This window comes from Peromyscus leucopus, chromosome 1 (genome assembly GCF_004664715.2).
Source record: "Peromyscus leucopus breed LL Stock chromosome 1, UCI_PerLeu_2.1, whole genome shotgun sequence".
NCBI lineage: Eukaryota > Metazoa > Chordata > Mammalia > Rodentia > Cricetidae > Peromyscus > Peromyscus leucopus.
Window position 1 is genome coordinate 183,714,617 of NC_051063.1, and position 12,523 is coordinate 183,727,139.

At 42.3% G+C, this 12,523-nt stretch overlaps 1 protein-coding gene across 1 annotated transcript in view; it reads left to right on the forward strand.

Annotated features, from left to right (window-relative positions):
• LOC114685786 (zinc finger protein 667-like) overlaps positions 1–12,523 on the forward strand; it is a 185,079-nt gene that overhangs the window by 128,506 nt on the left and 44,050 nt on the right.

Below are 12,523 nucleotides of genomic sequence, written 5' to 3' on the forward strand. Positions count from 1 at the left end.
TAGACACCACAAGATAAGAAATAAAAGTTTATTTTTGCAGATGATATATGATTAGCCATGGTGTATCTTCACAGGAATAGAGCATTGATTTTTTTGTTGGTTTGTTTTGGTTTTTTGTTTTTTTTTTTTTAGTGTGTGTGTGTGTGTGTGTGTGTGTGTGTGTGTGTGTGTAGGAGTGAATGCTGTCAGAAGAGGGTGTTGGGTCCCTTGAACCTGGAGTTAGAGTGCCATATAAAGCTATGTTGTGGGATATTTGCTCACACCTTGGATTGGGGGCCGGAACCAATGACTAGTTGACAGGAATTAGTCATAGAGAGGACAGAGGAGACTTACAGAAAGGAGTAGAGAGGGACTGAGAGATCCAAGGTGTTTTTGTAGTTTTTTGTTTTGTTGTGTTATGTTTTTCTTTCTTTCTTTTTCTCTTTTTCTTTTCTTTTTTTCAGAGCTGAGGACTGAACCCAGGGCCTTGTGCTTGCTAGGCCGAATGTCGTTTATTGAAGGAGGGAGGAGGTCTTGAATAGAGGCTTACAGAACAATGGGAGAACCCTGGAGGGCAGAAGTTCACTACAGATGTTTTACAATCTTGCATCTAAGCTGTTAACGCCCATTATGCCGGACACATAGACAAGGAATTTCCCTTAGGCATTCAGGAGGGTGAAACCCTGGAGGGAATTGGCATAGGGAGGATATCAAGGTCAAGGTCAGCAAGCAAGGCAACAGTTACCCAAAATGGGGGGGGGGGCTACAGGTCCCCCTTTTACTAAAAAAATGAGCTTCTAACTTAGGTTGCATGGGACATCGGCAGGTCTGGAGACGCCTGCCCAGGCCAAACAGGCACTCTGTCTTAGGTTGGTGAGCGCCCCCCAGGAATTACCCATCTCTGAATACTCATTATCATTCAGGCTGAATCATGTGTGAGCTGCAGAGTTAACTGCTGCCAAAGATCTCAAAGTGGCGCTGGGCTTGCAATCTGTGTGTTTGATACAGAAAAGACCAACAGAAGTCTTAACCCACCCATAGCCAGTAGGCTAAAGGCAACTGAGCCATTCCCTTCCTTAACCAGCCTTATTGCAAATTGGAGTCCTTGTAAGATGGTATCCCAAAACCACATGGAACTTGAGTTTATATATTTATAGTTTTAAAAGCCAATCAAAATGTATATAACTATTGAATTAAATTTATCATGCCTAATAAAACCTAATAAAATGAAAGATTAACTAACTGTGGTAGCTACTTTTGTTGCCAGGGTCTCCACTATGCTGGCTGTAGTAAGCAATTGTGAAATGGTAATCCCAGAAACAGTAGCAGCGGTGACTGCCACTGCTATAACAGCAACAACAGCAGCAGCAATGTCAAATTCTCTTCTGGATCGTGTGGACATCCACTGGCATGGATACAACTCCAGGAACACAAACTGCCAAGGTCCATTTTTCTTGATCCCAGCATGACTTATTCAGGCAGCTCTGCAAAAGAACAAATAAGAACCATAAAGAAAAAACAGGTAGCTCACAAGGAGCATAACTAATGGTCTTATAATGGCTACATTTAGGCTGATAATTTTTTTGGGGGGGGGGTTTCAAGACAGGGTTTCTCTGTGTAGCTTTGCACTTTTCCTGGAGCTCACTTGGTAGCCAGGCTGGCGTCGAACTCACAGAGATCTGTCTGGCTCTGCCTCCAAGGGCTGGGATTAAAGGCCTCCAATGCCCAGCTAGGCTGATAAATTTTAAGATATCTTCAAAGGGTGCTAAATCAATTTCAAGAGGCCAATAAATGTCGCACAGAGACACTCCTGAAAAGTATGTATTACACCAGCTTGAAGAGGATTTTGAAAATGAAAAGGCTTAGCTGGCATGCAACTATTAACAAATAGAGGTCAGTGACCTTCAGGGTTATCCTTACTCTCCAAGGTGTCTGGGTGACACATTCTCAAACATACTTGAAAAAGCAGTTACCATACATTACCTTCTGGAGAATCCAACCACATGGTTACAGTTCCTAGGCTTAAGTTAATGCTTGCCAAAGTTGGCCATATCGGGCTTTCAGTCCCATTGGCATCAGAAGTGGAGAGTTTTTCATGAAAGCCAATAGGTCTCTGCTATGTTGGGCTTCAGCAGCAGCCACAGGGTGCACTCAGCACTCAGGAATCCAAAGAGGAACCTCATTGTCCTGAGGAAAGACATAAACAGATCCCGGGCCACGCCAACACTGGATTGGGTCCCCTCCAAGTGCCAGTAGAAAGATCCTTCCATTGCACCAGAGGGTGATTTGTAACAGGAGCCCTCCGGTGCTTATCTGCATTGGATCCTCCAGCAGAGTCCACCAATAAAAAATTTAAAATATGTAAAACAAGGGAAAGAATAGAATGTGGAGAGGAATGAAGAATCCTAGTTCCCCCTTTTTACTTTAGCAAAATATGTTTGTTTGGGTTTTTCTTTCTTTTTTTTTTTTTCCATCACAGGCAATTTATTTTGTTCTATTCATTCACAGTTAATACAGAAAATACTTGGAAACATTTCCATATAATGTTTGACACAGAAATCATCAAATAGAAGTATACAATGTTGACAGGAGGCAGTACATTTATAATTTATAACCCCAAATGTATTTATAAATTAGAAATGGAAAGATCTACAAATGAAATTATGAAGGTTCACCAAAGTCATTTAACCTGTCAGTTTCTCATTCATTTTTATGTCTTAATAATATTCTATTGTATGAATAAGCCACATTTTATTTCTCTCCAGTATTTGATAGCTATTTGAGTTGTTTTAACTTTTTTACTATTAGCAACACACTGCTGTAAACTTTCATGTACATGTTTCATAGGTGCACATTTTCAGTAGTTTGAGGATATATTCCTAAGGGTAGAATTGTTGAGTAACAGAGTAACAATGTTTTGCATTTTGACCAACCACCAAACTGTTTTGCCAAAGTGGCACACCATTTTACAATCTCACCAAATCCTTGTTTTTAAGGCTCTGATTTTTGTACAAAAGCATTCAATCATTCTGTCAGACCAAACCAGGAAAAGTAAGCTATAGTTCAGAGCTGTTCTATTCCATTTACTATGCAAAGCCATTGTTGGCGTTTGCAACTCTCAGCCCTTTTGAGTATTCTTGCAGTGTTCACCTTTTCCTCCACCACATTTTTTTTCTTCTTTCTTTCAGGTTTATTTCTATCTATTACAAATGTATAAAAAATCCTCCATCAACGCTGCTGTTAGCAGCAAAACTTTGAGAAATATACCTTTGGTTTCCTCAGAAAAGGAACACATATTGCACTGTAAAGTTTATAAAATTGGCGCAAAACATTGTGATAATGTTACAATACCAGTTTTAAGAGTTCAGTGACTAATGGGGAGCCGATGGGATACATGCAGAACTGTGAAAGCGATCTCACTTAGCCAGCTGTACACGTAGACTGTAAATCTACATTCAGATCATTTCTGAACTAAGACTATCATCTCAGTTTATCTGTTGAGGTCAACCAGGAAACCCTAGAATATACCTTGATTTTTGCAAAAAACAAAATAGGGGGAGGGGTTTCTTCAGCATTTCAGTCCACGAGTAACAGTATCCTAACAGGCAAAGTGTTCTCTCACTGTCAACATAGAATGAATTGCTGCTGGAGGTCAACTTGGGTTTTAATTTGCATTAGCACTTACATGCATAGTAGTCCAAGTTGTTGACCTCATGACTTTAAAAAGTAACTCTAAAAAAGTAAAATGGCCCTTCTTGGAAGACTAAAGAAAGACATCCAGCCACAGTTGTAAAAAGTCTCATCAAAACAATATACCCTTTTATGAATTACACCTCAATTTAAAAAAAAAGGAGCCCCAAATAAGCAGCAGCTCTGAAAGAGAAAATATAACTTAAGATATTTGAAAAAATACTTGCAGCTTGATCTGCACTGACAATGATTGTCGAAGCCTAGAATTCAACATTTACAAATTCTCATTCACACACACAAAACACACTATTATCACACAACTTGTGTCTTGAGAGAATCTTTTGCTTTTTTTTTTTTTTTTTTTTTTTTTTTTTTTTTTTTCTTTTTTTTTTTTTTTTTTTTTTTCGAGACAGGGTTTCTCTGTGTAGCTTTGCGCCTTTCCTGGAACTCACTTGGTAGACCAGGCTGGCTCGAACTCACAGAGATCCGCCTGCCTCTGCCTCCCGAGTGCTGGGATTAAAGGCGTGCGCCACCACCGCCCGGCTGAATCTTTTGCTTTTTAAATCTTTGGCCTCCCAGTCAATCCCAAGTTCAACCAACTTTAACTAAAACTTCACTCAGAATTTCACCCACACATTAATGCTTGTCGTATCTTTCATCAACTGTCAAAATCTGAAGCCTGCTCAGAGATCACCAGGTAAAAGAAAATAAATGAAATACACAGAGGTTATTTCAAAACAGAACATGACCATCATCCAAAAAAAAAAAAAAATGTCACGATTCCCGATTGGGATCATCTTTTGTTTCCCACGTTGGACTATTTCACACTCCGGCATTGGCCAAAGGACACGAGAGCTGGTTCTGGAGCATACAGTTTCTCACACAGATGTCCCAGAGGAACACAGAGACAAAGTCACGTGAGGCCTCTCCGTACAGAGACTGTCTCACAGGGCAGTGAGGGAGGACACCCACTAGTTTGTGGAGATCCCTGAGAGAGTATGATTCTTAAAATCTGGACTGTACATAATTCACATCAGCCTGTTCAGGTACTTACTGGAAGAAAGATGCAGCTGTTTGCCAGAACTCAGCACCCCATTCTAGATCTCTGCTGCTTAGTCTCCGTCACGGATTTCCGAGTTCTGGTAGTTACTGGACACTGAGGCATTGCCACAAGACTTCTTCTCTTTTGAAACATCCTTTTTCTCTAGATATTAGGATAGCTACACCAGCTTGTTTCTTAGGTCCATTTGCTTGGAAAGCCTTTTCCCAGCCCTTTACTCGGAGGTAGTGTCTATCTTTGAAGTTAAGGTGTGTTTCTTGTATGCAGCAGATGGATGGGTTCTGTTTTCTTATCCATTCTGTTAGCCTATGTCTTTTTATAGGTGAGTTGAGACTATTGATATTGATGGATATTAATGACCAGTGATTGTTAATTCCTGTTATTTTTTGTGGTTGTGTTGTGTTGTCCTTCTGTGGTGTATGTTGGTGTGGGATTATCTATTGCTTGATTTTTCATGGATGTGTTTAGCTTCTGGGTTGAATTTTCCTTCTAGTACTTTCTGTAGGGCTGGGTTTGTAGACAGGTATTGATTAAATCTGGTTTTATCTTGGAATATTTTGTTTACTCTGCCTATGGTGATTAAGAGTTTTGCTGGGTATAATAGTCTGGGTTGGCATCCGTGGTCTCTTAGTGTCTGCATGAGATTTGTCCATGATCTTCTAGCTTTCATAGTCTCTATTGAGTAGTCTGGTGTTATTCTGATGGGTTTACCTTTATAGTTACTTGGTCTTTTTCCTTTGCGGCTCTTAATATTTTTTCTTTGTTCTGTGTGTTTAGTGTTTTGATTATTATGTGGCGAGGGGACTTTTTTTTGGATCCAGCCTATTCGGTGTTCTGTAAGCTTCTTGTATCTTCATAGGTATTTCTTTCTTTAGGTTAGGAAAGTTTCTTCTATGATTTTGTTGAATATATTTTCTGTGCTTTGAGTTGGTATTCTTCTCCTTCTTCTATCCCTATTATTCTTAGGTTTGGTCTTTTCATGGTGTCCCAAATTTCCTGGACGTTTTGTGTTACGACTTTTTTGTCTTTAGTGTTTTCTTTGACTGACAAATCTATTTTCTCTATCGTGTCTTCAGTATCAGAGATTCTCTGTTCCATCTCTTGCAATCGGTTGGTTATGCTTGTTTCTGTAGTTCCTGTTCGTTTTGTCAGGATTTCTATTTCCAGCATTCCCTCAGCATGTGTTTTCTTTATTGTCTCAAATTCATTTTTCAGATCTTGGAATGTTTCTTTCATCTGTTTAATTGCTTTTTCTTGGCTTGATTTGATTTCTTCCCATTTTTTGTTCGTTTTTTTCTTCCATTTCTTTAAGGAGTTTTTTATTTCCTCTTTAATGGAGTTTTTCATTTCCTCTTTAAGGGAAGTTTTTATTTCCTCTTTAAGAGAGTTTTTCATTTCCTCTTTAAGGAAAGTTTTTATTTCCTCTTTAAGGTAGTTTTTCATTTCCTCTTTAAGGAAAGTTTTTATTTCCTCATTGAGGAAATGTTTTATTTCTTCTTTAAGGGCCTCTATCATCTTCTTAAAGTCATTTTTAGGGTTGATTTCTTCTGTTTCTTCTGTCATGGTATGTTTAGGTCTTGCAAGTGTAGAATCACTAGGTTCTGATGTTGCCATATAGGTCTTTATGTTATTGCCTGTACTTTTGCGCTGGCATCTACTCATCTTTTCCTCTGTGCGGTGCAGGTGGTGTCTGTGTCTGAGAGTGCCTCTCTTGTTCTAATTTTTAGTCTTGGTTTAGTAGGGGTTCTTGGTTAAATTGGTGCTATTGGGCTGTTTCTTCAGGGACAGCTGATTTCAGTTGGTGAATTATATACTTATGATTCTGGTGATCTGGTTTAGTGGCTGGGTAGCGCCTCCTTCTGTGTTCCCAGGTCACGTTTTGTTCATTTGTCAACTCCTCAGCTGATCTTGTTTCTTCAGACTTCAAACTGTAGGGATCTGAATCCTCTCCCAGATGGGTTTCAGCTGAGCAGGGTAGTCTCACCAACACCTCCAAGTTGTTGGGTTTCACAGGATCAGCAGTTGGGCCCTGGGTTGTCCCAGACAGAGTGCCCAGACTCGCCCTGGTTCCGACCCACGGAGATATTCTCTTCCCCAGGTGTTGGGCCAGGGGCATCCCCGCTCCAAGCTGCGTCCACCCCTCTCCGTCCCCGAGCCTGTCCACCCAGCAGCCTGCCGCCACAGGCCACCTGCATCCACTTGTCTCAACTGCTGGCTGTATGTCCCTGTCAGCTTCCGCTGGGTCTGTCTGCCTCTGCGGGCCGCCACCTGGCCTGTATGTCTCTGCCGGCTGCCACCGCGGGCCTACCCACCTCTGCTTGTCACTGCTGCGGGCCCATCCACCTCTGCGGGCTGCCACTGGGCCTGTATATCTCCGCCGGCTGCCACCGGGCCTGTATGTCTCTGCCGGTTGCCGCTGGGCCTGTATGTCCCTGTCGGCTGCTGCCACTGGGCCCATCCACCTCCGCAGGTCGCCGACCTGCGTCCACCTGTCTCTGCCGTGTGGCTTGTTCATCTCTGTGGGCTGCCGCCAGGCCTGAATGTCTCTGTTGGCTGCCGCTGGGCCTGAATGTCCCGTCGGCCGCCGCTGGGCCCGTCCACCTCCGCGGGCCGCCGCCACAGGCCTACCTGCGTCTGCTTGTCTCCGCCCTTGGGTTTTTCTTTAATAGTTTAAATTTTTCTTTTTTATTTTTATTTTTTATTTTTTTAATTAATTAATTAATTATTCTATTATCAGCTTGATATAGTATAAATTCTTTTCTTAATAGTGAAATGTTTGACTGAGGTTTGCTCAGTAATTAAGTAAAACCAAAACTTATTATAAGCCACAGTCATTCTAGGGTCCCCCTGCTATATATATATCTCCATGGATCTGTGGGTTGCAGTCTGATTGTCCTTTGCTTTATATCTAGTATCCACTTATGAGTGAGTACATACCATGTTTGTCCTTCTAGGTTTGGGTTACCTCACTCAGGATGATTTTTTCTAGTTCCATCCATTTGCCTGCAAATTTCATGCTGTCATTGTTTTTCTCTGCTGAGTAGTACTCCATTGTGTATATGTACCACATTTTCTTAATCCATTCTTCAGTTGACGGGCATCTAGGTTGTTTCCAGGTTCTCGCTATTACAAATAGTGCTGCTGTGAACATAGATGAGCATGTATCTTTGTGGTATGAATCAGCATTCCTTGGGGATATGCCCAAGAGTGGTATGGTTGGGTCTTGAGGTAGTTCGATTCCCAATTTTCTGAGAAACTGCCATACTGTTTTCCACAGTGGTTGTACAAGCTTGCATTCCCACCAACAGTGGAGGAGTGTTCCCTTTGCTCCACATCCTCTCCAACATTGACTGTCATTAGTGTTTTTGATCGTAGCCATTCTGACAGGTGTAAGGTGGTATCTCAGAGTTGTAGCTAGAGTTTTCCTGCCTTGTCCAAAGTTAGGACAAATCTCTCTCACCCACCAGTCCCACAGCTGCTCAGACCCAACCAAGTAAACACAGAGACTTCTATTGCTTACAAACTGTATGGCCATGGCAGGCTTCTTGCTAACTGTTTTTATAGCTTAAATTAATCCATTTCCATAAATCTATACCTTGCCACGTGGCTTGTGGTTTACTGGCATCTTCACATTCTGCTTGTCATGGTGGCAGCTGGCAGTGACTCCTTCTGCCTTCCTGTTCTTTCTTTTCTCCTCTCTGTTAGTCCCACCTATACTTCCTGCCTGGCCACTGGCCAATCAGTGTTTTATTTATTGACCAATCAGAGCAATTTGACATACAGACCATCCCATAGCACACAGTCCTTTTGATTTGCATTTCTCTGATGATTAAGGATGTTGAGCATTTCTTTAAATGTCTTTTAGCCATTTGTGATTCTTGTTTTGTGAATTCTCTGTTTAGCTCTTTAGTCCATTTTTTAATTGGATTGTTCAGTATTTTGATGTCTAGTTTCTTGAGTTCTTTATACACTGTGGAGATCAATCCCCTGTCAGATGTGGGGTTGGTAAAGAGCTTTTCCCATTCTGTAGGCTGTCTTTTTGTCTTATTGACTGTGTCTTTTGCCCTGCAAAAGCTTCTCAGTTTCAAGAGGTCCCATTTATTAATTGTTGTGCTCAGTGTCTGTGCTGTTGGTATTATATTTGGGAAGTGGTCTGCTGTGGGATGTTCTGTATGTCCTGTGGGAGCCCTTCTTGGGTTCTTTGTGGCGTTACCCAGCAGGTCCGCATAGAGGATGATTAGGACCATGGGCCTGAGTGCAGGTGTCTGAGATGGTCTGCACTTGGCTGTGCTGGGGGATGGTCTGTATGTCAAGTTGTTCTGATTGATCAATAAATAAAACCTGATCGGCTGTGGCTAGGCAGGAAGGATAGGCGGGACTAACAGAGAGGAGAAATAAAAGGACAGGAAGGCAGAAGGACTGACTGCCAGATGTCGCCAGCACAAGAAGCATGTGAAGATGCTGGTAAGCCACGAGCCACGTGGCAAGGTATAGATTTCTAGAAATCGTTACTTTAAGATATAAGAAAAGTTAGCAAGAAGCCTGCCATGGCCATACAGTTTGTATGCAATATAAGTCTCTGTGTTTGCTTGGTTGGGTCTGAGCGGTTGTGGGACTGGCGGGTGACAAGGATTTGTCCTGACTGTGGGCAAGGCAGGAAGACTCTGGCAACAGTGGTCTCCAGTGCCAATGCATTCAAGAGTACTTCCTACTTTCTCTTCTTCTTTTTTTAATTTTATTTATTTATTTATTTATTATTTATTTATTTATTTATTTATTTTGAGACAAGGTTTCTCTGTGTAGCTTTGGAGACTGTCCTGGAACTCGTTCTGTAGACCAGGCTGCCTCGAACTCACAGAGATCCGCCTGATTCTGCCTCCTGAGTGCTGGGATAAAAGGCGTGTGCCACCACCGCCTGGCAACAGAGCATTGATTAAGACAATATTTTATTTTATGTGTGCGAGCCTGGGTGTATGTATGTGCACTCCATGCATGCAGTGCCAACAGAGATCTGGAAGAGTGCACAGATCCCTGGAACTGGAGCTACAGGCAGTCCTGCACCACCTGTGGGTGCTGGGAACCAAACCCAGGTCCTCTGGAAGAGCAGAGAGTGCTTTAACCACCGAAGTATTTCTCTGGCTTCAAAGTAAAAACAACTCTCAAAAATAAATAAAAGTTACACTGTTTTAAATAGGTGTACCGTTTCCTAGTTGAGTATTTTCTTCTGTTTAGACATATTGTTCCTGTGTATTTTACTACGATTTTCACTTAAAAATCATTGCATTTTCCCTCAAGATCAAACTTCCCCTCATGTAATGCCTGCCATTAATAATTTTGATGGAATGATTAAATTGTTCCATACATTGAAGTATGACAAAATTCCAAAGAAAAAGACATGAATGAGGTATCAGGGGTAGTTCTCACTAGAGATAAGAGTTAGTAGCCGGGCAGTGGTGGCACACACCTTTACTCCCAGCACTTGGGAGGCAGAGGCAGGCGAATCTCTGTGAGTTCAAGGCCAGCCTGGTCTACAGAGCGAGTTCCAGGACAGCCAGGGATACACACAGAGAAACCCTATCTCAAAAAAAAAAAAAAAAAAAAAAAAAAAGCAAACAAAAACATAGTAAAATACTTTCAGAGAAAAGTTGAACATATATAAGAGGGTATAAAGAACCAGCCTCCTCCATCTTAGGGTTAAAAGCCATCTTATAGTAAAGACAAACTAGGTTCATTGATGATTAAACCTCTCTTTCTCAAGGACTGGGCCATGCTTCACCTGTAACACTAACTACAAATGCTTCTGTGCCGCCTGTTGCAGGAATGGCAATTGTGTCTTTGTTTCAAAAGTTGTTTATAATCATCTTGCAAACCTACCTTTGTTTTGAAAGGTTTTGTGACCACCTATGACTACCCAAAGGGAAAAATCAGTAGCCATCTTGAGAGATGCTTCCCCCTCCCCTCCTCCAAAGGTATTTGCTGACCAGCAGTTTTAGAAGTGACCAGAAGTTGAACTTAAGGCTGGGACAATAAATCTCTGCATCCTGGACTTGGCAAAACAAGACGTGGGGAGTAATGGGCTCAACTGACCAGAAGTTGACCTCAGAGGAGAGTAGGACTGGGACAGTAAATCTGAATGTATATATCCTGGGTTCAGCAAAAGCAGGACATAGGGACTAAAAACTTATGTCTCTGTAGATACCCTGAATCCGGTTAGCCATCAGTAACCTCATGCTTGTAGTTCAGGCAGTAACTTCAAAGGAATACCTCACCCCTAGCCTCCTCTTCCAATCCCAAGCTGTCTGTAAACCCTTCCTATACAAACCCCTTCAAGTGAGTGCTGGGGCCGTTCTCCTCCACCCGCTGTGTCCCTGTGTTGGATGTTGGACAGGCACCAACCTTGCTTGTTTTGTTATTAACCTCTGTGTGCTTGCATCAGATATTGGCTCTGTGGTGGTCTTGCTTGGGGGACTTGCAACCTGGGCACAACAACTACCTTGTTCTGACTACCTACTGTTATGCCCACTTCCTAACCGTGTCTTTGTTTCAGGAGGGACTAACTTGTTATGCTTATGTTCTGCTCCTGTGACAGCCCCGCCCCCTCATTTTACCTGTCTTTCCCCCATTTGGAAAACCCCTGCCCTTGAGCTATAAAAGCCTTGTTTCCCTCACATCCAGAGCAGACCTCTTGAGTTGGGCCTTAGTGGGAGGCAGTCCCTGCACACAAATAAAAAAGCTTGCTTTCATTCATTTGACCATAATGATCTGGGTTGGTGGCTTTTCTCCTCCCATCTTGGGGGTTAACGTATATAACCTAACAATCTTGTTGAACGTTTTGTTTTTTTGAGTCAAGACCTGTGTGTGTGTGTGTGTGTGTGTGTGTGTGTGTGTGGAAAAATCTGGCCTTGGAAGCCCTGTCTGTGCTCACCTTCCTCAATAAGCCAATTAAAAAAATATATAGTGACATGTAGAGAAAGGGGATTTATTAAACGTGGCCGTGCCCGGCAGTGGTGGTGGCACAGACAGATCTCTATGAGTTTGAGGCCAGCCTGGTCTACAGAGCGAGTTCCAGGACAGGCTCCAAAGCTACAGAGAAACCCTGTCTTGAAAAACCAAAACCAAAACAATAATAATAATAATAATAATAATAATAATAATAATAATGCCATGTTGGAAAGAGGAAAAAGAAATCCAGTGACACCCCACACCCCCTGTCCTAAATCCATTTTCAGAATCCCGACAAAAGCTTTAGGTGTAAGTAGAGTGTTATGCCCAGATAAGGACCCCCAAAGAGACCACCAGGAGACCAGATATATCCAGAATGCAATAGCAAGGTTTACTTCTTGGGGCAATACGAGCTAGCAAGGAACCCCCGTCCGCAGTGCCCGGTGCAGCAAGGCAGAGAGGAGAGTTCCTCTTTCTTGGGGAGATTAGCTTTTGAAGGCAAAAACCACAAAATTCTTCAGAGAGGAGGGGGTTAGTATGGGTCCACCCTTGATTGGTCCAGTTTTCCTGAGTTTGGACTTTTATCTTATTTTTTGCTCTGTCAGGAGTTTTACAACCCATCTCCAAAATTTGGTCATATTATCTCAGAGGAGGGGGGCGTCTCGTGGTTAGCTACCACCGGACAGTCTGATTTTGTACTTTTAAAACTTCTGACTTCACCCTGTCTGGGAATGGGGAACTGACTTGGTTCTGGCTATTTTAAGATGTCCCTTTCCTCAGTTCTCCGGGCCTTAGGGGGAACTGGGGTGGGGGTCTCTCATAGAGAACAAGAACTGTGCTGAGCAGACAAGT